At 39.9% G+C, this 27325-nt stretch overlaps 1 long non-coding RNA gene and 1 other non-coding gene across 2 annotated transcripts; both read right to left on the bottom strand.

Moving 5' to 3' along the window:
• Positions 1-195: 195 nt before the first annotated feature.
• Positions 196-2674, bottom strand: LOC104936276 (uncharacterized). Its single transcript, XR_003464081.1, has 4 exons — positions 2586-2674; positions 1892-2059; positions 1138-1305; positions 196-288 (listed from the first exon to the last, which is right to left on the bottom strand). It is a non-coding gene; the product is annotated as an uncharacterized LOC104936276 (transcript).
• Positions 2675-3041: 367 nt separating this feature from the next.
• LOC104936277 (uncharacterized) lies at positions 3042-4623 on the bottom strand. The gene is made up of 3 exons (XR_002043055.2): positions 4426-4623; positions 3641-3730; positions 3042-3115 (listed from the first exon to the last, which is right to left on the bottom strand). It is a non-coding gene; the product is annotated as an uncharacterized LOC104936277 (long non-coding RNA).
• Between the last annotated feature and the right edge of the window lie 22702 nt (positions 4624-27325).

The following is a 27325-nucleotide window of genomic DNA, read 5'->3' as shown; positions in this document are numbered from 1 at the left end:
TAATTTAAATTCAATTTAGAAAACTACACAAAATATTAACTGCGTTAAAACTAAAATCTTAAAGCTTTATGTCCAACTTTGTGAAATGCTTTTGAAAGTACGTACGTGTACAATTAATATTCTTCTTCTGCCATGTCCCGTTTTTGCATTGAATCGTGTTTTCTCCCACCATGGTATAATTATCATGGCAATGATAAGTGACCTCAGAGCCAGACGAGTATTCATCCTTAGAATCAGTCAGAATAAATGCACTCTCAACTTTAGGTGGGGAACTGCAGTGAGCAAGAGCTGCAAGAGAAGAAAACATGTACAGTATCAGTGATTTTGTCCAGACATTCAACATAACGGCTATGGCTCAGGAGGTCCACTAATCAGATGATTGGCGGTTCAATCATCTGATTAGTGGTCTGCATGTCGAGCAAGGTACTGAACCCCAAATTGCTCCCAAAGGTCATTGGTGTGTGAATGCGTATGATGGTTAGCTCCTAAAACTGATGAGCAGTTGACATGGCACCTTGCATGGCAGCCAACGCCATCGGTGTATGAATGTGTGTAAATGGGTAAATGAGATATGTAGAGTAAAAGTACATAAAAATAAATAAAGAAAATAAAAGTAAAATAATAAAAACACAACTTCACAATACCTTTTAGGAACAATTGGGAAATTAAGAATATTATTTGTTAGTTTGTTATAACAAGGTGTTGTGGAGAATTTTATTCCCAAACAAACAGTAGCAACATCAAAGTTCATCATTCAAAAATCTATTTAAACATTGTTAAATGTTTTAGTTCAGCACTAAGAAGTTTGACTGCTTTGGACGAGATTATTTTGAATTGAAAACCTTCTTACAGATATACATGACACGGTCATAGTATCTGTATTTATCTCGAATAGTTCCAACAATCTCAGCATTGGCATAATCGTTTCTGTCACATGCTATCTCTGAAAAATAAATAAATAAATAAAAATTGTCAGTCTGTACACTGAATGGGAAACAACTGCATTTAGTTTCTACATCAGAATTGATTAATCAGATTTATATCAATTAATTTGGCCAGTCAATTTCTTACAGTCTGCTTTAAATACATGCATGCAAAACATGGCAACAATGAATTGGTTGTTCTGTTTGTCCCTACCTGCACATCGTGGCGATCCGATCCAACCTCTTTCTCCACATTTTAGAGTAAATTCTCCATAATAACCCTCCATACAGATATACCTGACCTCTTCATTGTAACTGTATTGGTATTTAAAATATTCTTCAGGGTCAGCATCAGGAAACCATTTTGGGTCGCATGTTATCGCTGAAAACAACAACAAAAAAAGTCAGTCTGTAAACTGAATGGTGAGTAGAAGCTGCATTTTGTTGAGTTAGTTCATCAGATTCACATAATTTAGTTAAGTAAGTAAAGTATTCAGATATTTTACCTTCACTAAAACTGGCAAACTGGCAACACCACAGTGTTAAAGCAGATACATAACAGATACATAACATTTGACTCATCATTAAATTAAAATATGAAGTCAAATTTGTGAGTGTGTGTATATATGTGTGTATATATAGTTTGACAGCTTTGGCCAAGATTTTTAAAACCTATTTTTAATGCATGCAAATTTCAGTGTATATTGTCATACCACAAGTAGCCTTTTGTTTCACTGTATCCATGATTTAATCAAAATACCCACGTAGGATCAGCAGGTGTTGTGGCTTTGAGCTTTGGCAAGACATTTCTTTTGCATAACAGGCTGAAGATTGAACCTATATCTGTTCTGCTGTACTCAGATAGCTGTAGGGATTTCATCAGCTCAGAGGAAAGGCTTTCATACAGGATAAAAACAGTTGACTAGCAGTAGTCTGGATTTTCATCCTTTTGGTTGACTGGAAGTTACCTGTACATCCTGGAGACCCGTTCCAACTGTTTCCCCGACAGGTTAGAATAAATTGTCCAGTAAAACCTTCCTTACAGGTATACCTGACCCTTTCATTGTTACTGTATTGGTCTTTAAAGGGTTCTTCAGGGTCAGCATCAGGAAACCTTTTTGGTTCGCATGTTATCTCTGAAAGAAAAAAAAGTCAGTCTGTACACTGAATGTCAAGTAGAAACTGCATTTAGTTTCCACATCAGAGTTGGTTCATCAGAATGATTTTTCTGTTGAAGACAGAAAACACACAAGCATGAATATAACTACAACATATGTTCATAAACAGACAAATATTGTGGGACGGTATGAGATTAATTTTATTGTCCCGATTCACTGATTCATTAACTAATTTTGAGCAATTCTACTTTTAAACTCAATATAACAACGTTATACAACACTTAATGGACAGGTATGAGAGGTATTGACCTTCCCATATACTGGACTTAAGCTATGGTGTGAATAGAGCTTGTAACTGTGGGGATCTTGGTGGTGACTTAATTCTGTTGATTGTTATGGTGTACCAGCTGGGCATAAAATTCAGAGTGTATATTTACAAATAAAAACAATCATATCAGTTTGAACATTAAATGTATTTTCATTGTACTGTATTACATTGAATATATGGAAAAATGGATATGCAAAAAACACAACTTTACAATACCTTGACAAAGTGGATCTGGTCTCCAACCCTTTCTGGTGCATGTGGCCAGGTTTCTGCCATCTGGGCTCTGGTAGTCTCTCTGACATGAGTATCCTACAGTCTCATCCAATGTTATTATTTGTGCCCAATAGACATTCCAGTGATACACATGTGGCTGTCGTCGACTGCTGCATCGAACCTCTAGAATCAGAAAAAGACTTAAATGAATCAAGATTAGATTAATAATCCTCATCATGGGTTGATGAACCACATACACACAGTAAAGAACAATAAGTCCATGTTGGTTTTATACCTTGGCATACTGGTCTGATTGTCCATTCTCCGTCCTCTCCGCATGTTGTTACTGCTGAGGTGTGCTCAGGTTGAGAAATCCAGTACTTCTCTCCACAATTGACTCTTAATGTGTCACCAGGTGAAAACACATTTCTGTAAGCAGGATCATACGAGGTTCCTTCAAGGTGAAAACACATTTCTGTAAGCAGGATCATACGAGGTTCCTTCAAGGGGCACCGAGAGTTTACATTTTATTGCTGCAATTGTTGGGAAATTAAAAACATTATTTGTTAGTTTGTTGTAACAAGTTGTGAATGTTGTTCATCACTGGTCAGTTCAGACAGTTTTGACAAAGCTGTTCTCTCTGGTTCATCTATATGCTCTCAGAATAGTGACACAACTACTCTATGTCTATAATAATCATACTCAATGCACAGTATATGGTATTTGCCAATAAATAGTTATTTAACAAACAAGGAGATATGTTTAGACTTTAGTGGTTATCTGACTCTGTGAGCCCGCCCTGTCCTCTGAGCTCAGTTACCACAGTAATGATCAGAATGGTGCCTGATTTGGTAAACAGAAACATACAGCTGCTCTGTATGCCAAGGAGAGAAGTCACAATTCAGCATTATCCCTACAGTGACCTCAGGGCATATGTTTGACCCTGAGTAAGCCCCATATGTGGCATGCCAGGATAGAAAATTGACCATGACATCCATCCATCCATCCATCCATCCATCCATCCATCCATCCATCCATCCATCCACGTGAAGGATTACACGTAAAATGCAGGACGTCCTTTTCGTTGTACTTCAGTTTTTTGTCGTGCACAAAACCATTTTCAATCACGGGTATTTCACATGTTATTTCTGTTGAAGACAGAAAACACACAAGCATGAATATAACTACAACATATGTTTCACATTTCTGTGAGCAGGATCATACGAGGTTCCTTCAAGGGCCACCGAGAGTCTACATTTTATTGCTGCAATTGTTGGAAAATTAAAACCATTATTTGTTAGTTTGTTGTATCAAGGTGTTGTGGGGAATTTCCTATAATATATTCGATTTAATACTATATCATATTCAACATTGATCATACAGTAAAGTTAAGCCTGCTTTGGCTTTATGCGCTCATTAAAACCACAACACTACGTCTATTTAACAGAATCCGGCTACATATTGCATATTATGTTTAGTAGTATTTACAACTTGTAATGGCATAATAAAGATTTGTTTCCAGACAATTAATGATTGTAACTTAGGTTCACATTTAGTGCCTCGAGCCTGCCATGCTCCCTCGACACAGATCAGTTGGAAAAAGCCAGTGTAGCCAACATTGCAGCTCACTGTCACTTGTTTTCCAGGAGGGTAGCTGGCATCCAGATTAGATGTGTCAAAATGTTCATCGTACAAAGTGCTTTCTAAAAAGTGTACATTCTGTTGGACAGCAAGAAACAAAAGCCAAAAAATTGTATTTCATTTTCTTTTGTTTATCCCCACAACACAACATTTAACCCAGAATTCAATGGTAAGGAGCGTACAAATTACCATTTGGTCTTACCTTGACTTTTCACGGAAGTCATTGTGATCATCCACAAAAACAGGACCGAGCTTTGAGTTATTACATGCATTTTATCTTCATTACTCTGAATCACCAGTAAGTAAGAGTAATTTTTCTAATGCGGTGTAGTTAGTGCTTTCTTTGGTGTAATGCTCCTGCCCCCAGACTTTGCTGTGTTTATCGTTGTTGCATAAGGAGAGTATTCTGGTAAGGTTTTATTTGCTGTTTTTCCTCCTTGGGAATCATTTGCAAAAATCAATTGTGTAAACAAAATAGGTTGCATTTTGGCAGGTCTTCTCGTCTTTTCTGATCAAGGGTATATATGAAATGAAAAAAATATGTTGACCTAATTGATTGCTGGAAAATAAGTGTTTTACCGTGTTTGTTGTAACCTTTGCAAGGTTATGGGATTTGATGAGATTATGGGATTTTGGATGGTGAAAAAATGGAAGATTTACCTTTACATAATATTTGTCATGGCTGCAAATTTAGTTGTAGTTTAGGAAATGAGCAACAGTTTGTTTCAAATTTAAAACCAGTCCCAAATATATATACTGATCACAGGTGTGTGTTCACTCCTGCATGTGTTTGCATGCTCATGTCGTTTTTTCTTCTTTGCTTGTTGAACAGGCAACACATGAATGAATGTTTCCATGTCCCCAAACAGACTTAAAATGTTGTCAAAAACCCCCAACACTGACTGGTCACTATTTAATATTTTATTTATCCTTACCACATACAGATGCTTTCACAGAAGGGCACAGCTGTTCCAGGAATTGCTCAACAGTGCCCTCGTGAGGTGGCAGAGATGACATCATAAATGCTGAAATAATGCATAAGTAATCGCTCTTTATATTAAACAAATGTTCCTCGAATTGAGTTAATGAAGTCCATTATTGGTGCAGAGAGACAGACAGGCGAGGTTAAAACAGATGGATCTGAATATTCAAATTATAAGAGAAGCAAGCAGACGAGCAGAATGCAACAAATACAAACTAAGATGTGTTTAGGTCGTCTAGAAACAGCCCATCTGCTGAGTGTTTGTGCTTTTCTTCCACCAGCGTGCAGCTCCTCCATTTCTATGCAATGCATTATAAAAGATTATTCTTCTATTGACAGCACACTCAGAAACGGACTGTATTTAGTCTGCGCACCCCCTGGTTTGACACTTTCCCAGTGTCAACGCACCACATCCTTTTGGAGGCTGGCAAAAAAATAAATAAAAATAAAAATAATCAGTTGTTAAATATTGTGTTTTGTGGGTCAGTCTTGTTCAGAGCACAGCTAACAGGAAAACACTGTGAGAACAGAGGCTGATTTAAATCCCACTGGGCCACCCACACTCTTTTTCATCCCCATAGGGATCATGGAACCGTGCTACAGATGCACTTATAGGCATAGTGCTGCATTGGCTAAAAATATCCACCTACAGTATGGATTACTGAAAGGTCATAGAGGGCATGAGTACAGACCACAGTATGGGTGAAAACTGGAGCCATTCTACATTTAGATTGAAAGACCTTTAAACTATTAATCTCAAAATGTCTAACATGTTTTGTTAAGGGGAGGGAGAGTATTGCAAAACTCCACAACGCCACTATTTAATCACAGAGCCAAGCCATTATTTTCACACAGTACCTCCTGATAAACAGTACTTTTTAGACCATTTCTATATTTTTCCACTAGAGGACAGAAGCGATCCACAAGGATGCCGGAGCAGAAAACTAAAGGGGAGAAATGTGAAAAAAGCGGGACTGAATAACAGAAATAAAACCTAATAAATAAAGAATCAATTGCAGTATTTTAAATGACAGATTTTCTATTATTAAGGCATGGTTGGACAGGAACAAAAATGGACACAAGCTGGTTTTTATTACTTCCAGCAACCCTATTATTGACCTGAACTTCCCTGCCCAGCCTGTTGGTTTTGGTTGCACGTTGATAAAAGAAATATGCCGGGGGCATAAAGGATGAAACAATGCATGTTATCTGACCTTTATCTGTTTATGTATCAGAGGGAGCAACAGCAACAAACTCATTTAGTGGCACATAGGGGATAGATGGAGAACTGCAGAGCTAAACCTGACTGCTGCCTTTCAAGACTTTTCATTTTCAAATTACTATTAATAGATTATTTTTCTAAAATTATAGGCCATGCATCATTCTCATTAGGGGTAAAAAAAAGAAAAAAAAGAAGAAGAACTCTAATTCGGGCAAACTTCTGCGTTCAAAAGTAAGTTCATAATTTAGTATACATAAAATATACATGATGCTCAAGTGTTAAATGTTTAAATATTTCTTCCGACTGACAAAATTAACCTAAAATGTGTCCCATAAATAATTCTGCTACTTTTAATTTGTGAGGATTTTTATTTATTTTTTTATTTTTTATGAATGAAAAGCAGATTTTCAGTGCTGGTCAGGTGGCATATGTCTTTATGTATCTGCCATCAAGAACAAATATTGTAATGCTCCTGATGAGCGCGGCTTCTGAGTGGATCTGTTTGAGATTGTTGCTGGAGCGGCTAGCATGTTGTCTTTGGCTGCTAGGATAATCCGAGCCTGTTTATTCAACAGGATGAGCATGAATGTTTAAGCTCACAGCAAACAAACAGCCAAGCCCTCCCTAAGGATTTCAGCTTAATGCTAATGATATACAGTAAGCTGTAGCTATTTTTTCCCACAGGTTAATGAACTGGCTGTTCATCGGCCAAGCGAGAAATTTCCTTTTCCTGCGAAGGCTGACGTGTGAAAATAACAGATTGTCATGATAAGCTCAGTCTTGGCTGTCACTGGCTTTCTACACAGTCGATACTCATTTATGTTCCAGTGCTTCTCCCGCTTTGATCCTTGTGTTCCTTACAGCTGACTGTCAAGAAGAGACGTCCTGTTAAAACTCATGGCTGACCGACTCAAATCCCATCTATCTCTTCTACGCAGCTGAGCCTCCTGCAGCTCTTTGCTCTGAAAGGAATAATGAATGATTCAGAGTGATGAAACAGGAGGTCGCTGCAGAGTTCAGACCTTTGTTTAAAAAAGCCCAAACCTGGCCCATCAATGCACCGGGTACATCAATATTTAAAACCTGTAGATAGACAGAAGAACTGCATTCAACATCACAGAAAGTAGTCAGAACTTACTTGAGAATGGGCAATGAGACGAGATGAGTGTCAGTAAAGATAAAAGACGGGATCACATTGATCTGCCAGACAGCCAAAGCATGCCAATATATTTGTTCTAGCACTCATATTGATGATAAACAGACGAAGACTTCTCTTTTATGACCTGTGATTTATTGACCAGGAAGGTGTTGTCAATGTCTGTTATACAGCCATGTCTTTAAACTGGCTATAACTGATGTCAGTGTTTAGCTGTCCGGCCTACAACTTTACCACTCTCATAGCGTAGTTTTCAACTCCAGCAGGCAGCTGCTTTCAGCAGAAAAGACAATAAAAGCCCATTCAACACTACTACTACTAATAAACAGCACCAAACAGCCGACAAATAGCGTCTACAGCGGATGACATAGAAGAGCATTTCGCAACAAATTAAATTAGCTATGTAGTTCTCAGGATCAAGTGAAAGATAATGATGATTTGTAACTGTTGGTTGTACAAATAAGCAATCTTAAAAGGTTGTAAGGTATGTCAGTGTTTCCCCCGAATGGTGAGTTAAGTTTCTGCAGGCTTTAAAGTTTCAAAAATGTGCAGTGAGATCTTAATTTATTTGGGAACCTCATGTGTGCCCATTGGTTCACAACTTAATATTTTAAACTGCGGTTGTTAGTGGAATCGGTTAGTCTCTGCATCAGTAAGTTGTATACTAGGTTTATAGAACCATGATGGAACTGTCAGTGTGGTCTGCAGGTTGTTTCAATGGGTTCCTTCTCTGACAAGAATAAAACTGCAAAAATAACGTAGAATATTTTGAAAGGTCAAAATGTTAAGATCTTTAAAATGTAGTCTAAAAATACTGGAAATGTGTCTTCAAAAATCCCCCATGAGTCCAAACCGAGTCTGTATCTTCCTCTGTCTTTCTTTCTGCTCTGTCAGCAGTGGAGGAACTAAGAAGTCTGCAAAGCTCACCGCTCTCACAGTTCTCTCAGTCTACAGAAATAATTCAACAATGCAGCATAGGAAGCTGATGTAACCAAATGAACATTATTTCCTGAAGGCAGATGCTTTGACAGACAGGCACTCCATGTCATTTCACAGCCTGAAAAGAAATTTGACTTGACTCTCAATCTCATCTTAAACATCCATGTGAATCAGCCTTCTAAAGCTCGAACTGTTTGCGGCCTACTGTAATATTTAGGTTTGAACCACAGACTGTACAAAACATGGACGTAGTATGGACGTAGTATGGACGTTTTTGGTACTTTGGCGTCGGCTTCACAGAGGTTACTGATCGGTTTTAACTATCAAGTAGTGTTTGGAAGTTCAAGTCTTTTTACTGATTTGGTTCACTTACTCTCGGACAGTAAATTGAACTAATCTTTTATCGAGTCATTTTGTTCATTCACTAGTGCAGTGCTGTAGCCCTCTTGTGGCTGATGTAAACATGAGAAATTAACGAAAGACCGGTATGAACGAACCGCTGTGTGTACTGCTCGTCACATAGCCTGAGCTACCCATCACGTGACAAATGAACGATCAGTATGAACAAACCGCTGTGTGTACTGCTTGCCACGCAGCCTGGGCGGCCCGTCACATGACAAACAAACGATTGGTATGAACGTACCACTGTGTGTACTGCTCATCACGCAGCCTGAGTGGCCTGTCACGTGACAAATGAACGATTGGTGTGAACGTACCGCTGTGTGTACTGCTCGTCACACAGCCTGAGCTACCCATCACATGACAAATGAACAATCGGTATAAACAAACCGCTGTGTGTACTGCTTGTCACGCAGCCTGAGCTGCCCATCACATGACAAACGAACGATCGTATAAACGAACCACTGTGTGTACTGCTCTTCACATAGCCTGAGCGGCCTGTCACGTGACAAATGAACGATTGGTATGAACGTACCGCTGTGTGTACTGCTTGTCACGCAGCCTGAGCTGCCCATCACGTGACAAACGAACGATTGGTATGAACGTACCGCTATGTGTACTGCTCTTCACGCAGCCTGAGCTGCCCGTCACATGACAAATGAACGATCGTATAAACGTACCGTTGTGTGTACTGCTCTTCACACAGCCTGAGCTGCCCGTCACGTGACAAATAAACGATCGTATAAACGTACCGTTGTGTGTACTGCTCTTCACACAGCCTGAGCTGCCCGTCACATGACAAATAAACGATCGTATAAACGTACCGTTGTGTGTACTGCTCTTCACACAGCCTGAGCTGCCCGTCACGTGACAAATAAACGATTGGTATGAACGTACCACTGTGTGTACTGCTTGCCACGTGACAAGTTCATAACCGACGCACCACTGCTATCAAGGCTTGATTTAACACTTGCCATGTGCGAAGTCTGTGAGAAGTCAGTGTTTGCTCAAAAAACAACAAACATGGCTGCTAAAGAGGATAGCATAGATGCTACTAACATCAGTTAAATCAGAAATATTTATGCCATGGACAATATGTTTTCTCTCTTGACTACGTTATATGCTCCTCCTATTGGTTAAATATCACCTGTGATGAACAGATGATTCATCCAATCACTTGGTCTGTGATTTTTTTGAAAATGGCAACAACCTCCCAGGTGGTTTTCTGTTGTTAACTGTTAAACACATTGCAGAATACATTTCAAAATTCTTACCTTACGGCTGATATGATTCGTATATGAGTGACTTTATCGCAAACCGTATTTCAAATGTAAGTAGTATTACTCTCTAATAACACATACTGCTTAAGCAGCATGACACCAGGCCATAAAACACCAAGCTGGAATGAGTTATTGATTATTAGTCTGAGCGTAAGTGTAGAACCTTCATCCTTGGGGAAAGGTTTGGAATAAGAAAGTCAGGGATTTTGTGGTCTAAGCTCACTTTGAGCTGAATGGCACAACAGAGAAAAAAAAAAAAAAAACTACCGTAGCTGCATCACTGCCATCACAAGCTGTTAAAAATGACAAAGATATAGAGGACAGTGATGTTGTTTGAAAGTAATACTTCAATTTGAGGATGTGGGATGCACCTGAATCAGAAGACTGATTTGGTTCTGGCCTACACCTAATCCCCAGTACAGTCAATTAACTTTAATTCCACAGCAAGACGACAGCGACAGGGTTTTCCTGTGGTCGACTAACCTCCGTAATAACTCTTCATTAGTTCAGAGAAGGCTGAAAAGGGAATGAAAGGATTGCTGTGTGTGATTCCCCCACTGAGCTTAACAACGTTGTTCCTGATTCGTGTGATGAATGCCTCATATGTGTCCGCGTGAAATACTTGTCACTTACTTTAGGACTGCAGCTTTGTCACAGAGTTTGGAAATTGCACTCAGTGGATTTATGGTCACTGTAAATTGAGTGAAACGACAGAGGAACATGTGAGCAATATGTGAGCTGTGGCTTCTTTTTCACAATTGTTTTGCAATTAGTTGGTAAAAAAAAGAAGAAAAATGACAAATCCATTGCATCGCCACTTTGATGGACCATGTGGTGTTCAGACAGGCTGGAAGCAGAAATAATTATCTATGGTTCAAACTCAGAGCCAATTAATGCTGCTTCCGTCACACTTGTATCAAGTTTTTCCACACCTGTTGTGTATTAAAATGGAAATAACACAGAGATCCTTCTCTGATTTAGAAACACGTGACTAATGCTGAGACCTATGGACAGTGACAACAATCTACAGAAGATTAGCAGATTTCTTTTGGGACACTGTGTTATTTCTAGGAATTGATGTATACATCCCACCAATGTTCTTTCAATAGAAGAGTTTGCAGTGATTAGTGTCACCTCACAGCAAGAAGGTTCCTGGTTCAACCCCTGAAACCGGCCTCTCTACGGGGTCTCTGGCTTCCTCCCACAGTCCAAAGACTTGCAGGTTTAATAGGTTAATTGCTGATTCTAAATTGCCGTTAGCATCAACCATTTTACATCTTATTTTCATTAGAGTTTGAATGATTGCAGAAAATAAACTCTGCGGTGGACAAAGGCTTATGATACTTAATAATCTTCACAAATAAACAACACTTTCATGAAGCATAACGTCAATCACCAGAAGTAAAAAAGCAAACATTAGTTAACGTCACCACTAAATTTATAATTTAATCTTGTAATCAAAATCTAAAAGTTGGAAAATTTTGTATGTTAGAAAAGTTTGCAAGAGCACGAGCATTAACAAATAGTCTAGTGAGTAGAAGAGAAAGCAAGTTCTTCCTTGCCACTATCAGTAAGTGCTTGGTGAGAAATGTTGGATCTAGAGATTAAGTTGGTTATGATTTCTATATAAAAAAAAGTTTATTTGAATAGAACTTTTTTTGAAAGTATGTAAGTTTAAAAATTCATGGATGGTTTAATTTCTAATGCCATAGAATAAAACATGAAGATATTTGTGTTAACCACACTTATTTCAGGCATCTAACCAAAAAATGAGGTAACCAGTGGTGATAAAACGCAAACTCATTTGGAGGATTTAGGATTCATTCCTGCAGCACTCTATAGCTGATTTAAAAGTCTGGAATTAGTCTATTGTCAGTGATTTTGTTGAGACAAAAATAGTCAACGCTACGTTAACATATTCACCATATCAGCTTAAAAGGTGATGATAGGTGATAATGCCTCAAGTGTCGGCAGGAAAAAAGCAAACAAACACTTGCAGCTTTGACTCTACAGCTGAGAAGCGATGTTTCACACCCATTCTCATTGTTAGAGTTCCAAGTCTGGTTTCACATCTGACACGCTGGATCACATTGTGTGTGTGTGTGTGGTTGAAGTATGCTTTGTTTTACCTGCTACCGCACTGATGTCCACAGACTGATGTCACAGTGCACTGACCACACCTTCGAGTACACCGATGATAAGTTGGAAAAGTGGAGGTCAGCAAACACCAGACTTTCAGCTGGTGTTTAGGTTGCTCTTCAAAGACATTGCAGTTTCTGCAGCTTATGATTATGAAACAAATTATATTCGCAACATTAATACTAACCTCTAATATAGCAAATTGCTTTTGATAAAACAACACAGCAGTCGAATGTCATAATGATAACTGGGATTCCTTTTGGCTTAGTGTTGCTGATAATAATAACACACAGTGCTGTTAAAATCCCTTCACTGAGATGAGAAGCATTGCTCTCTCTTCTGTCAGCAACTATGTCATTTCTTAATACCCTTAAGCAGAGACAGTTCACCTGCCGGCTGCTCCAAAAGCAAGACAATTTGTTTGAACTTCATGCATGTACAGCATGCAGTGAAAGAGTGTGTGTGTGAGCTTGTGTTCATCCTTTGCTTGGTTTATAAAGTCTCAGACAGGCTTCCACAGTCGAGGCAGGTCAAAGGAGGTGAGAGTGCAGATGTATTTTTCTGTCTGCTTTACTTTGCAAACATGATTATGTCCTGTAGCCTTTACACGTTTGGACAGCACTTTAGAGACAAGACACTTTAAAAGCAATGGTTTTAATGCTACAAGTCACAGTACACCCACGAGACATCTAGAAACCTTCTGTAGCTTTCCACTGCAAACCCTCTTGAACGGCGCATACACCGAAGACGCTCCCTGATGTCAGTTTCTGTGGCTCCCCTGGAGACTCGATCTAAAATCAGTCGCTCTGCGGGGTCAGAACAAAATGGAGCCAACTCACTGCTGCAATATTATTTATAGATGGCCCTGTGATCAAGCTCAGCTGCGGCAACTGCTGCATCACATAAAACCGGGTCACTGAATATGTATATGTTCATGCATCCTTACAGATGTTATTCATGAGCTCAGGGAGAAGTGCTCTTAAGTCATCATCGGTGCTGCTGTGGGATGCAGTAAGAACATGTGAACACATATAGACACTTTGATGGATAAGTGACGTATAGATCTTTAGTGGAATGTGATGTCAGTTGTTGTTTCTTTGTTGTTCCCCTGATCTCTTCTATGGTTAATATAATGACAGGAACTTCTCAGTGTACATGAAGGCAGTTTCTCATTCTTGGTGCAGAGTTGTTTGAGATGCAGACAGTAGTTTCTTGCAGAATGGCTCCAGGGATGGCAATGTTGGTCTGTTGGTCAGTACTCCACTTTGGTCCAGACTGAAATATCTCAACAACTGGTAGATGGATTGCGGTTACATTTTGTACAGACAGAAGATGCTCAGAAGATGAATCCTAATGACTTCGGTGATCCCCTGAATTTTCTTCTATCACCACCATGCAGTTGGCAGGTTATGTTAAGTCTCCATCCTCTATATTTTTTCTATCTTTCTGTCTTTATGATATTTGGTTGACACGCAGATTGTATAAGTGAAGTAGTTCTCCTAATTTCATATCTTGAGGAAGTAGGACAACAAGATCAACTTGAAATTCATGATTCTGAGCCATCAACAAATGTAAGCCCAATATCCCCCTTTTAACTCCGTGTTCACCAGTAAGAATCTGAGTTTGGTTCCAGCAGATACCGTAGAGTACAATGGGTTTATCTTGTCTTTTTTTAGCTGAAAACTGTGCCTGTTTGTATTGCTGCACTATTAAAGCATTGTCCTATGATCATGAAGCATATCGCTATAACTCACTAGAACAACAACCAGAGCTAAGTAGTATTTTAAGCTGATGTAAAGAAGCATAAATACACTAATTTATCCATGTATGTCATAATGCAGAATAGTGGCCTTTCAGCAGTATCCAGTGTGTATATATACACACTGGATATATATATATATATATATATATATATTGCAGGTATTGGTGGTGGGTTAGCAGTTATGGTGCATGTGGTACCAAGAACCCGGAGCTAGAATGTATTGCTCTGATGCTGAAAATCAGACTAGGACCTCTGTACCTCCTGTTGTAGTATTTTCTTCCAGAAAGGCAGAGTTGTGAAGATTGGTGAAATATTTTACTAACCGAAAAGTTTTTCTACTTTGCCAAAAAACAAGATTCTTTTTAAAATAGTACATAACACCGTTGTAGATGTTGAGATATTGTTTGCAAATATTGTTCCTAGTAATTTGTGTCTCCTCGTCTTAATCCATATTTGCTTTGATCTGAGTGTCTGAATGTAGCTGGGATAGTTTGAAACTATGGCTTCTGTTTCACTCCAAGTACGTCTCCAGTTGTGTTTTCTGCCTATGAATAATTGATCTGGTGTTTTTTTAGAGACGCTATCTTTTACCCTCTGCATTTTGTGCCTGGGTTGAGCGAGGCCCTCCCCCACAGTTAACACTGGCATTTTATCTTCTGACCTTTGATGCTGTTTTTTAGTGTTCTTTCTCTTGAAACTTAAAAAGAAGAAGAAGAAGAAGAAAAAAACAACAAAACGCCCTAAGTCTTTGTTACTGTCACCTAAATCCAACCCGTGTTATCTTGGAGACTGTGTTGTCACTTCTTATCAGCTTTTTTCGCTGCTGGTGATCAACAGAGTTGGGTCAGGAAGTCTCTGCCAGGCCCTATCTCCTGTATGCCACGGCCGTATTGTGTGGAGAGGCACGAAAGACCTTGTCATTAAGAGTGCGTGTCACAACAGCAAGCACTGTGAGATTTAAATGGCCCCACAGTCCCCCTGTCAAGGCGTAATTTAAATGTTTTGGAATCACATTTGGAATTACATTGGAATCTAATCACAGGAATTTACATTTACACAAAAATGTGGCATGGATGAGGGGTTGGAAATATCATCCGTGGGTCCACCTTTTTGGTCCAGACTAAAACATCTTAACTGTTACTGTTTTCCTTTTTGCATCAACAGCAAAAATATGTATATGTACAAATGTCAGTACAGAACAAGAAGGAAGAAAAGAAAAGTAACCCTCTCCAAATTAAGACTGTATAATTGATGATTTAAAATAACCTGTTTCTCACAGTTAGGTCTCACCAGGTGACAGGCTATAAATGACCTCCTCTGAATCCAAATTTACAAGAAATCACACAGCAAGTGTGAGCAGTCGTTGGTTTCCGCTGATTTTTAAGTGTTTTTAAAGAAAAAAAAAACTGTTACATGTTGCAGTGCTGGAGGTGTCCTGAATGTTGATGAAAATTTAACTGGAAAGAAAAGATTAAACGATTTATGGTTTCAATGTGTTTTCTGAAGTATCGTCCTCTGAAATTTCCTTTTCCACCTTAATATAATGGAGGTAAAAGGAATTCTGTTTGGGGGTGCTCAAATTTGAAAAACTCAACGGCACTAGCTCTTTCCAAAAAAACAATGTCTCAATTGCTCAGGATATAGTCCTCAAACTTGCCGTCAACAGTTCTCTATTTTTTCAGTGCAAATAAGTTTAGTTTGAAAGTCTTTGGATTTTATCCAAATGTCGGGATATTGTTTCTGGAAAAGCAAATCTGTTCATTTTTATCCACACTAGGAGCATAGCATGGAAGAATGTCAGTGTTGATTAATTGGTTGGTTGGTCCACCACACTGGTCCTGACTGAAGCACTTATTTAGAACAACTATTGGATGGATTGCTGTGAAAATGACATTCACAAGGAGGAATTACAATAACTTTGGCGATCCCTTAACTTCAGCACTTTTTAATACCTTATATACTAAATACTTCCTAAACTGATGCTGTAGTTTGTGTTTTTGAGAGAATTATGGTACATGGTTAATGGTACTGTATGCCTACTAAACATCAGCATGAGCATGAAAGCGCCACCAAGTGCAGCCTGTTAGTACAAGACATTTTCAGTGTTTAGATGACGGTAAACAAAAATTCCTTTCACCTACATCGTATCGGGTTTGGACCAGATATATCAGACTCAGGTTGTCAGCACATTAAAGGCAAACAATTTACATAGTGAGATACCAACTTAGAGGTAAAACACAGATTGAACTGACACGTGAAAATCAAAGAAACAGAATCTGTTGCATTGGCTTCAACTTTGCAAGTTCACAATGCCTTTATCAAGCTGGTGTAATTCTTCTTGCAGCAGCCGTGGGATCCAATGGAGCTTGTCCACAATATCATTTGATTAGTTGTTTTGCCTCGTGGGAGAACATGTCCAACTGTCTTTCTGGTTCAGTGCTTCTGTTTACATCTACCTACTAACGTCTTATGGTCAGCACATCACGCCTCTGCCAGGGAGCGTCAGGAAACGAAAAAAACAAAACACAAACCCGCAGAGAGCCTGAATTCATTGGTATGCAGCAACACGTCTGACTGGACATGTATACAGTAACAATCACCCACTATAAGAAAGGAAAGGAGAGAGAGAGGGTGACACACATGAAAAGCTGGCGAGTCTCGTCTCCAGTCTGAACATGTACAGAGCTCTCTATTCCCTGAGCTCAATGCCTCTGCTTTTGATCCTGTCAGCTCTGCGCGGCTCTCTCGGACGGGTCACCGAATGAGAGCTTTGGGCCTCGCTCCTCCACAGGGAAGAAACCTGGACCTCAAAGAGAGGTCAGCAAGAGAAACTCAAACCTCCGGGTCCTCGGGGAGAGGAGACAGACTGCTTATCAGAGGCTTATCAAGCCATAGTGGGTTATATGCACAGTCAAGCCTTTGAGAATTGGTATTAAAACTGAAGAGGTAAGAAGGAGGGCGAAAGGATGAGGGAGTTATGGGGCAGTGAGAAGGGGTTGGGTCTCTGAGGGAGAGAATGAAAGAGATTAGATGAACTTCAGTGTCATCAAGGAAGACTTTTCTTTGTCTCTTTAATCAGTTCCTCCTCCTCTTTCTAAAAACAGAGACGGAACAAGAAACAATTGTTGGGATAAGATTTAATTTATTCCAGGACTATAAAGACTTGAGGGGCTATTTAATTTTCATTAGAGGCCCTGATGCTCATCAACAAATTCAATATGTTTGCAGAGCATTACAGGGGCTCACAGTGGCAATCCGAGAGGAAGCGACCATATCAATTCACACAGACTGTTCTATGTGGAGTTTACCCATCTTTATTAGCATGACCTCCCATATTTTTCAAAAATGACTTAATTTGAATGATCATGTCTCAGGTCAAGTCACGAGTCTTTAATTTCTGAGTCCAAGTTGAGTCACAAGTCATTTATTTTCAAGTCTGAGGCCGTATCCAGACCAAACCGGTGGTGTGTTTATTTGTGCGGAACGTAACTGCCATGAAACAATCAGAAAATAACTTTTTGTTTCGCTGCCAATACCAGTGCTCCCTCACTCTCATTCATTGTCTATATTGCTCAACCACTGCTCCCTCTCTCTCAAACCTTAATAGTACCATGTAACATGTTTTCCTGATACAGTTTAGAAATCAAAAGCATAAAATAATATCAGGAAATTAACATATAGACTTCTAACTCCCATGACTAGTTTTAACTTATATCCCCCAAAGTACTGACTAATGCACTTTAGTGTTTTTGTGACTTCAAGAAAATCTGTCATTAAAACAGAAGCTGCAGCCGTCGGGAATAAAAACAGACATCTGCTCATTCCAGCTCACCATTTTGTTCCCTTCTCTTTGCCTTTTTCTTCATCTTTGATGTTCAGGCGGCAAACAGTTGAATTATCTTCCTCAGCTGTCGGCTGTCTGTCTGCATGACTGTGTGTTTGCCCTCCAACAGACTGGAAACACATCCAGGATGTTTGCTTGACTTCCACCCTGTAGATACATGTAGTCTTCAGCCTGCAATGAAAAGATTAAATACAGTATATTCCAGGGAATGGATGTGTTCTCCATCAAATACAGTGTTTAGGGTCTAATAAAGGCCAAAGAGGTAGACATTATTAGGATGTGAACAGATACAAATAGCATTCTCTCCGACACAGTTTCCCACAAACGACACAACACGTCTTCTTAGTCTGAGTCCAGTCTTATCTGAACAAAGACTTCCTGAGAATCTCGCTACAATCAGTAGATCTCTGTGCAGTGATACGAGGAAATCTGGTGTCCATGGGGAATAAATGTCCATAAATCAGTTTAGAAAAAATAATCAGATTCAGACTTTTTCTTCACTATCAAGAGTAACCCAGGTCATTTTTGTTCACTGCTGGCTAAAGCAGCAGCGTGTCTATTCGTGGGGCAGATTTGCCAAAATGTGAACGATTTTTTTTGGTTGTAGGCCAAAAACACAGAGCTGTGGATAGTTTTTAATCCAATATTCAGACATTCAGGCAGTGCAAGCTTAGCTGATCTTCCTTTTTACCTGATGATTCAATAAAGCCTGGCACCCTGCACCACTGGTGCAAACCGAAAAGCCTAATTAAATGAATGTGTCACATACAGTATAATTATACAGTGAAATGTATTTCCATGAGCTCCTGGTGTAACACGAGAGTAATAAAAACATATATAAACATATAAATAAGAAGTTAGCCTTTCATTGCATGCACAACCTACTCTAAAGAAACATGATACAGTATTACATAATATACAGTCAGCTCAATGATATTTGATGGGTTGCCGTGAAATATTGTCATTCATGTTCCCCAGATGATGAATCCCAATGACTTTAGTGATACCCTAAATCTCCATAGCCACACCAGCCGGTCAGACATTTTACTATTTCAGTAAAATATCTCAGCAACTACTCGACAAACCACTGGCATTACTTTATGGTTCCATAAGTACCATGGTTACTTTAGTGATCATCAGGTCAAAATCTGGTATACTACTTACGTTGTTTTATGGCTAAATACCTGAAATTACGATCAAACACCTTAAATCATGTGACACATAAATGTAAATAAAGAAAGCAGAACATATACTGTATAAAAATTATAGTCATTTTTCTTCACAGAAAACAAAGAAATAACATTTTATTGCAACTACAGTCGTCCCTCGCTATATCGCGGTTCACTTTTCGCGGACTCGCTGTTTCACGGATTTTTTTCAGTGTAATTTTGCATGCTTTTTTTATTTACAGCGTACTGTACAGTATGAACGCGCATTGTGTTCTGCGTCCTAAATTGGCTAAGGGAGAACCGCACGTGTTCTGCGTCCTGTTTAAGGGAGTACTGTACAAAATGCGTGTAAAAAGGTGTATTAAAGTGTGTGGTTAGGGGTTTTACGGCCTTAAAACATGTATAATAATTGTAAAACTTACTTTGCGGATTTCGTTTATTGCGGGTTATTTTTAGAACGTATCCCCCGCGATAAACGAGGGACCACTGTATTGGCAAAATACTTCAAATAATAGGTTGGTTGCTGATTTACAGATGCAGTGCAGTTTTTAATATTACAGAACTGTGTATACAATTTAAATTAAAAATGTAGTTATTTTGTATATATTTATAAATTCTTCTGTCTGTACAGTCTCTTACCCTTACTAGTGGACAAATGTGATACTTAACATGGCATCGAAACCTCTGCAAACTCTTCCTGTTTCTCCATTTGCCAGTGGGTTAATAGTGATTCTGACTTAGATAATGTGTATCTGTGCTGGTCAGCTCCTTCTATTCTGTGTTGCATTTCATGGTGAGAAAGACTCTTGATCCTCTGAATAACCGTGGGATAGAAAACTAGAGCAGCTCGTAATGAGAAACGCTGACATGGGGAAAACTCTCACTAGCCTAGACTAATGACGCCTGATTGGTTATAGGCAAAAAGATGCAACCATAACTGTGTGCAGGCCAATTATATTACATTTCCAGCAGGGAAAGTGAAGTATATATTGTGCTTGGAGAAACCAGCCAGAGAGAAAAAAAAACCTTACAGATACACAGATGTGAACATCAAATTGCATCAGTATCAAGGCTGGAAGAGTGGAGGCCTCCGAGTCCTCCGGGGATTCAAAGAGACTGTTTTAGTAGCAAAAAGAAAACAAACATTCTCCTTGTGAGGAAGGCAGTGCACCAAGAGCTCAGAATAGAGACATCATTCCACATCCACCGTCTATTCCACGCACCAAATAGATGCAGTAATGGATCTACGACGTTTCTGCAAACGTTTTAATGAAGCAGGAATTCAAAGCAGACCAAAGCTGTCTTCCTTAGTTACAATCGCTGCAGATGTTTTTAGGGTCTTCCCGAGCTCACTGTTCTTAATCCACACACACACAAACTGAGGCAGTCACACCAGAAAATCCTGTAACTGCACAACGCCTACACTGCGGGAAAGCCCGATTTATTTTCCACTGAATGACTCTGTGTGTTTGTCCTTTAGGAAAGTTCTTCCCATTGAGTAAAGTGCGACCCCTGACTAACGAATGGATATTTCATGTTATAATCAATGACAAAGCAACAGAGCAACTGACAACTAGAACATTTCTAAAGAAATTTTGAGTGTGCCTGCTCAGTAAATTCAGTATTAATACAACAAGCATTGTTCTGTTATAGTGTTCATTATAAGTGTGTTCAAATAAGGACTTGGGGGTCAGGTTGTAAACACAACACTGATATATGGTTACATTTACATTGATATGGAGAACATAATGCAAACAGTGGCTTATTTTCACATGCAGAAGTTACAAAGCAACATCTTTTGCATGCCTTTCCAATACTCAGTCTTTTGGCTCTTTAGCTGTTAAATATTTGTAGCTGAGGAGAGTTTCAGATAATAATTCTCTGTAGGTTCATCACGAAGAGTCACCACTTTCACCTGTCACCTGTTCGATATCTTGTTAAAATAGAACTGTTACTTTAAGAAGTAAACAAAAAGTTGCTGTTCCAGCCCTTTTTAAAAAAAAAAAAAGTAACCTCTCAAAATATTGCAGCTAACTAACAACGTGTCTCTTGCCTCGTAAGCAGACAGATAAACTTTTAATGATGTTTTTGATTTCTGGAAAAAGCTAAGACACAATTAGCTCTAATTAGAGCCCTTTGCACACTGCTCGAACATATAGAGAAATCCAAAGTTTGACAGACAAGCTGTTTTTCTCTGTTTGACACAACTGTTATTGAAAGCTTGAGTGATTACAATGCGTCATTTAGATCAAAAATAGGCACTCACCTGGACTTAATTTCATAATGAGTGTTAATAGGGCTAATTGATACCTGCTGCAAATGTAATCAGCAGGAACACAGTGGAGCGTCGTGTGTTAGATCCCACAAAGAGCAGAAAGACCTGAATCCTTATTTCACAAATTTTCCCTTCAGGACTAACCTTGATTAATTTCAGTCCAAAATTTCCTTTTTACTGAGGTAATGTTAAAAGTTAGGTTCAATTTTAATGCCATGGAGTTGGCCTTGCCTTTGAAAATATACTCTGGTAGATATTCACAGATATTTTAGAAGATGCATCTTTCTGACAGCTAAAGCTACGTGATAAACCCCCCAACACAGCAGATAAGACTGCAGCAAGGTAACATTTGCCTCTATCTGCTAATATACTGACAGTGCAAGTAGATATGACTCGTATAAAGATTTGAATTATTTACACAAAGTGAAACATCAAAACAGTTTGCCAATTAATGAGCCAACAGGTGCAGATGGATGGTAAAGGTCGCCCTCGATGTGATTACGCCTTAACATTCAAGTTCCCATCATCAAAAAAGCCTCTGTCCCTCAATCGGTATTCCATCTGGCAGCGGCGCAGCAAATCAACCAATCATAATTAGCATACGAATCGTTGGGCTCATGAAAGCGTGCGTTTCATCTTGTTCCTCTGTCGCCGCGAATATGAAACCTCCCATTGTAAAGCGCTAACTTTTGCTGAACGTATGACGGAACAGGACGTTAATAAGCAGAAGATGGCTCGCCTTCTTCTTGTGGCTGTTGTAAAAGCATCAGGCCCCTGCACTCAGTCTGTCTTCCCACACCTCCACACTCTTCCTCTATGAGAGCTGGCAGATCTGGAATAGGAGCCAATATAGGCCAATGGTTAATGCATGAGAGACAGTACTTAGGACTAATGGCAGCTGCAAAGTGCAAAATCAGGCTATATGAGGGGAAAGAGCAGTAAGACACAAAAGTAAAGTGAGGGAGAGGGAAAGAAATGGATGAAAAAGGAAAGGGCAGAACCAGTGAGCAGACATGATGTGTGGGCATTGCTGGGTCTAGAAATGTTTCACTTTGGGGGCAAACTGGGGCAACAGTTTTGAAGATTGAGGGCACATTTGTAAAATCAGTCAAAAAAAAAAATCCTTCTTGTTCTTGGCAGTAATAAATACATCAATAAATATCTGCTTGTGACTCTGAATAGCCTAAAGGGCCTGCACCCTTCCCACATAGGAGCAAGACAGCCAGACCGACGGAGTCTGTCTTGTTCTGTGTTTGTCTTTTTTTTTGTCTCAGTGAAGTTATTTGTCTTTCTGCTCATTCTGGATCTCCTTGTGGTCTTTTTTTTATATGTTTAGTCTCTTCATGCGTCACTTTGTGTTTTCAGTGTCTTTGTTGTCTTTTTTTTAATATCTTCGTTGGTTTATTTTAACTTTCCAATGAAATTAATGAAATTAAATGTTATATTATGCTCAGCGATGCGTCCATGCCAACTACCTATCACTCTAAGTCTATTAGCGGTAGCCACGGTGCAAAATACAGGGGATCTCTGTTTCTCTTCATAAGACATGAGTTTTTGTCATTTTAAATCCTTAAAATTAAGCTATTAATGATGTATGATTAATGCATGATTCATCACTAATTCACTTGAATAAAGATGCTAGAGATGCATGCTATTCCTTCCATCACCATTGGCACAATATCTTAAACTTCACTGACTTTAACTCAAAGCAGTAGATGGTTGCATTTGATACATATGATATATATAATATAATCGTCCAACATCAGCCTGCCCTGCTTTAGTTGATGTTTGGTTTTTAACCCATGTGGTCATTAACTCATTATTCTAAATCAGATGAGGCATGCTGTGAGAACATCCAGCCAAAATTAACTAAGGTCGTCCCCAAGATGCATCGTGCAGATTGGAGGCCCAGACAGGGTGCTGCTCCAATCAGGAATCCTCCAGCTCTTCAGGAAGGGGCGACGAGGGTGGCCACGCCTTAGCATCTGCAACCAACCACACACCTAGTTCAGCATCTAGAAAACGTATATAGGAGGAGTGTCGGAAGCAGCTGTGACACCATAAAGCAAATAGATCATTGCATTTGCTCACCCGCCGCGGTAAAAAAAGCAAGCTCTCCAATCATATTCTGGGGGATCGCTGCATGACCCTCTGCTGTGTGTGCGGGGGGTGAAAGAGAAAGGAAGATAGAGAGAGAGACATTATGGTGATGTGATGTCAGTCCACACTAGTCTCCCGGGTCTGCCCTTATTCAAAGGTTTCAGGTTGCTCGAGGGTGAAAGGAGGTGCTGGTGCCTGGATGTCACATCTACAGAGGTAACAGATAATAAGGAGTGGGTGTCTGACAGATGACCTGCATGAGGAGCTGTGTTGCAGCCGTGCAGCCAGAAAAAGAAAGCATGATGGGTGTGGTGTGGATTTGAGAAAGAGTCGCAGGAAATATTCATGACTCACAAACTAAATGACTTTAAGGAAACCTTTTTACACAGCAGCATTCATCAAGTGTTAATGAACAGCTGAAAGGGTACAAATGCAAATGCAGGGACTGGGAATGGGAAATGAGAGAGACAGATGGAGAGACAGGGAACCAGAGACTGAGGGGGGAAAAGAGGGAGAAAGAGAAAACTATCATCGCTGTGATGAATGAGGGTGGTGGCAGAAGCCCTCAGGCGATCACTCAGTCACTGAGACAGGCTTCTGTGGCCCTAACTTCATTATCATGACACAGTCACATCAACACACTCCTTCAGATAAGAGCACAGCAGAACTCGGCTCTAGAAAGGATCAGTTAAACTGGTCGGGGTTCAGTGGCTTGTCGCAGATAGAGAGGATGGCTCGGTTCTATTCAGGCTTCAGATGCCTGTCAAGGCCTCCTGTTCGTTCTTTGGGAGAATCTGACACACTGTATGTTAGGGTTATACTGATTTTTGACAGACTTCTTAAAAGATAAGTCAGAAACTGTGATTGTGTCATGTAAATAATGAGAGAATGTTCAGGGAAAATCTGTGTTCCAAATGGTCTAAAGCAGGGGTCTCCAAACTACGGCCTGCGGACCTCTCCCCAGCGCTGGCTGGCCCCCGCCGGGCGCATTTCCTCCGTGGCGGTGCGCCGCGACCGGCTCTGGGTCGGCTTGGAAAGGCTCGGGGGCGAAGGTGGCTCACGGCTCCAGCCCTCCTGCCCGGACCTCGCCACTTCCCGGGGCCGTGGACTTAGTGCTCGCTGCGCCCTCTCCGCTACTGTCAAATCGCAATTTATCGCAACTTTCACTTCCTCCCGCAACAAAATCGCAACAAAAATGTAAAAAGCACCGCAAGTTTCACGGAAATTTTTTTTGAAAACCTCATGCAACATCAGGCATTTAGGCCACAACTATTTCAAAAAAGGCCCGCAAAATCCTGGTGGGACTGATATAATTTCCGGTTATAGACTGACCCCGGCCCCCCATCACTGAAAGGCCCGCACCAAAAAAAGTTTGGGGACCCCTGGTCTAAATACTGAGAATTAAAGGACTTTACACAGAAACATAGTGTGTGAGTTGTTCATCACAAAACAGATTGTTTGTTTGTCATTGCTTAAAATCTGAACTACTCTTACGTACTCTTCAAAATGTGCCAAAGAAATATCTGTCACTGCTGTTCTTGAAGTTTGGTCAGAATTAGGCGCGACCATAGACAGTGTAAACCTTGATGTCGTATCCATGATGTCCATGATGATGTGGTGGCTTTGGCAGTCCTGTCTCCGAGCTCCCTGCTAATCTAAAAATGGGCAAAGACCTGGATCGTAGGTGGAGTTGTCAGCCCAAAAAACATTGAACTCAGCAACGCTAAAGTGAACATAAAGCTAAAACACTAAAAAGCTAGTGGGACTGCACGTGAGAAATTAACGTTTGTTTGTCGTCGCTTCAAACACCTTTCACATTTGCATCCATTTGTGGTTGTTCTGTGGAGTCTCTTTGTGGTCAGTTTTTGTCACTTTGTATTTTTTTGGCATCCCATTGTGGTTGCTTTAGTGTCTTTGTTGTTTTTTTGGAACCTTCCAACTAAAATAATGAGATGAAATCTTGTGAAAATGTCCCGGACCCCTGGGCCTTTGCCCGGTAGTCCTGCTCTGCAATGCATCCATGAAACGGTACTAACCACTGTGACTCCAGTAGGGGTGATGGTCAGGGAGCAAACTGAGCCGGAGGGAGCTGGCTCCTCTTAATAATAATGAGCTCCTCTGAAAAGATGATTTGTGAAATTTTGGAGGGTCTATAAAATATTGACAATATACTATTTTTGCCGTGCATTTCTATTTTTTTTGTATCCTAGTATCATTTAAAAGGTTAATATTGATGTATAATCACTTAATTAATGTGTGATTTTATTTTTATTAAAGATACTAGCATACATTAAAATGAAAAATGTACCTGCTGGAGCTAAAATCTGAGGAGTTTAACATTTATTGTTGGCATGTTTCACCACCTGTCAATGTGACAGATTGCATATGTGCACATGTTTGCTCCGCACGCTTCATATAGGTTCTTTGTGGATGCACTTGTGCTTGAACAGTCTTGCTTCGTGAACGACAGGTGCTGAAACATGTCCACATGAAGCACATGAGTGCTTCCCTCTGTTTGTGCATGCTACAGTACGCAGTACGGCCTGCTGCAGTATCATACTACCTGCTGGGTGTTACAAGGCGCTCTGAGAATCAAAACTAGGATCCAGTTTACAAGGTGAACATGGATACTTTTTATTATCGGCCAGGAGAGCACTCCGAATTCCTTATCAACCCATGCAGAAGATTTCCACTTGACGTCCTTCAAAGAATCCAGTGCCAACAAACAAGGCCCTACGCCTCAAGCGATGGTATTTATCATAATTGGAATTCATATCCAATTTAGTACCAGTTGTTTCATCTTTGTCAATTTTGTCCCTAGGTTAATTTTGCTTTACATTGATTCCCATCCTCCTGGGTGATTTGCAGCAATCTGTGTCTGATTACTCCCGGTTTGATTGATGAGATGCTGTGGCCTCCTGCGCCTTTTGTCTTACAGTGAAACCGAGGCGGTACTGTATAATGTGAAGACGCCTCACGATGTATAAAGCTACAACTGCTTGTTACAGAATCATCAGAAAATGAACTGTCTCGCTCCTGGCCCGTGAAGTGTGCTTAACGTGGTCAACGAGAAATGACTTGAAGAGGCTCTCAAAGGTTAATCAATGGGAAATACAATCTTACTAATGCTTTGTGTTGCTTGTTTTTATGGTAGCATAACAAACACAAAGGTAATGAGGGGAATAGTTTCCATGGTAGCTAGTGCAGCTGTAAACTGTGAGCCCAAAGATACATTTTGCAGTTAATTGAAATGTGGGAGGTGGGGATATAAAAGGTCCGTATCAAATATTTATGCTGTGAATTAGCCTCTTTTCAAATGTGAATGAGAACATTGCATAAAATATTCATGAGAGGACAGGTCATTAGGAAGCAACTTACACCATTTTTAGCTCGCTGGGAGAAGACAGTGAAAGAGAGAAGAAGCACGGCAAAACAGATATTTAGAGGAAACAAACAGTGTTGAATATAAACAGGAGATCAAATCAAATCCAGCATGCAATGTATGTATTTATGCACTGTACGTTATATTGTCCTAACCTACAAAATGAGGCGATGATGAGAAGATTTACTTCACACACACCCACCGCTGATTTCTTCTGGATACCAAAGGGTCTCGACTATTCGCAGAAATGAGCGGTTGTGAACAAACTGCCCCCTAAATTACAGACATCTGTGAAAAGCAAGAAGAAAAAAGAAAAAGGTTATCTCAGAAAATGTAATCATCATAAAGCCAATGAGCCATTCGGACCACACAGCTCACCGGCTGCGGAGAGCTGGGTCAAAATGTATTGCCGGCGTTTAGAGCAGGTGTTGTTTGTTAATGCTTCTGAAATTA

Source organism: Larimichthys crocea, chromosome XVII (assembly GCF_000972845.2).
Source record: "Larimichthys crocea isolate SSNF chromosome XVII, L_crocea_2.0, whole genome shotgun sequence".
Classification (NCBI taxonomy): Eukaryota; Metazoa; Chordata; class Actinopteri; family Sciaenidae; genus Larimichthys; species Larimichthys crocea.
Note: the sequence above shows the minus strand (reverse complement) of the source record. Positions and strands in the feature narration are given on the sequence as shown.